The sequence below is a fragment of the Mandrillus leucophaeus genome, unplaced genomic scaffold (genome assembly GCF_000951045.1).
Source record: "Mandrillus leucophaeus isolate KB7577 unplaced genomic scaffold, Mleu.le_1.0 Scaffold149, whole genome shotgun sequence".
Classification (NCBI taxonomy): domain Eukaryota; kingdom Metazoa; phylum Chordata; class Mammalia; order Primates; family Cercopithecidae; genus Mandrillus; species Mandrillus leucophaeus.
Genome location: NW_012101465.1, coordinates 2,101,278 through 2,103,051, shown reverse-complemented (window position 1 = coordinate 2,103,051; position 1,774 = coordinate 2,101,278).

Sequence of the window (1,774 nt, the reverse complement as noted above, 5' to 3'; positions counted from 1 at the left end):
GAGGAAGAGAGGTGGGCAAGAAGATAGATGTGGATCAAACAAAATTTGGCCCTAAATTATTATTATATTTTTTTGAGAGAGGGAGTCTCACTCTGTTGCCCAGGCTGGAGTGCAATGGTGCGATCTTGGCTCACTGCAACCTCCACCTCCTGGGTTCAAGAGATTCTCCTGCTTCAGCCTTCCTAGTAGCTGAATTACAGGTGCCTGCCACCATGCCCAGCTGATTTTTGTATTTTAGTAGAGATGAGGTTTCACCCTGTTAGTCAGGCTGGTTTCAGACTCCTGACCTCAAATGATCTGCCCGCCTCGGCCTCCCAAAGCGCTGGGATTACAGGCATGAGCCACCATGCCTAGTCATTCTGTAACTCTTAATGAGTCAATGGATCTAGGTAACAGCAATAGATCTAGGCATTGATTATCAATGAATGAAACATAAGAATATTGATGCAACATTCAAGACTGTGTATGAATGAATACTTTAAGCTACTGTCCTAAAATAAAGATGCCCAGATGACTCTGATGATGGGCTCATGTTGAGAACATTAATCTCTATCCCTGTCATTATTCACATGAGAAAATAAGCAGTTAAGTCATAGAACAGATACCAAAATAAGGCACTTACTCAAAGACCTAAACTTGTTTCATCATGCATGTTCTTGTTCTTCCTTTTATATTGTACTGGAGTTTTTTTTTTTTTTTTTAATAGTATATAAATCTAGCAAGATATGGTTTGCATCAATTTTCTTTATTTCAATTCTGGTAGTTCCTACTGACCATTTTGGTCAGTAAAATATTGTGTCTTGCAGCACCATTACCTGCTAAGTGAAGAGAGAAAGGAAGGTAGTTAATGTAATTACTGTCCCTACAGTGGTGGTCCATACATTATCTATCTACTCTTCTAAAGAGTTGGGCAGTACAGAGGGTAAATTGTAATATTCCAAAGATTAGCTTTTCTTAAGGACAATTATATTGCTAATTTAGATAGTGTCTGAAATGGGAGAGAAATGATAGGAAAAACACTTCAGGGAATCCAGGGCTCTGGAGGTAATCCTGGAGTAGTTGAAAGGCTTGGAGCTGAAAGACTTGAATTCAAGCCCTGACTTTTCTCTTATAACAAGGTGACTTTAGACAAGCCATTCAACTTCCCTGAACCTCAGTTTCCTCTGATGTGGCAGGTTGACCTCACAAGATTGCTGTGAAGATCAGATGGAATATGTATGTCTAAAAAATTGGTAAACTCCATAATGTGAGGTAAATATAAAGGATCCTTAACTAGGCTCATTCATTCTGCCAATGAACTGAAACTATCTTTGACAGTTGCCAAATTCAGAAATGTTAAAAGAACTATTTGGCTTTCTTGCAATTGGGTGATTTTCATTGAATCTAGGCTATAGCACCTTCTTCATCCTTGGTTAGACAATCCATAATGTCTTTTTAAAACCAAATAGCTTAATTCTTGTTTATTCTTCTCTCCCTAGGAAGCACAAAAGGAAGGGGTTTGGATGGGATATCATGGAGAGGAACCATAGAATAAAAGGAGAAGTAGGAGTTCAGAGAATTACATACATCTGAGGGAAAATAAAACAAAAAAGTAATGCATGATGGAAAGTAGAACTGAGAAGGGAGGAGTGAGGAAGATTTAGAAGGTAGACATACTTCAGATTGACATGACTTTGGGTCCTCCATAGCATAATATTCCAAAGCCTAATACAGTTTCTTGGTTTTGTGCATATCTCTGGTGTTCAAACAGCATATTTACTCCTCTGGGTTCTAC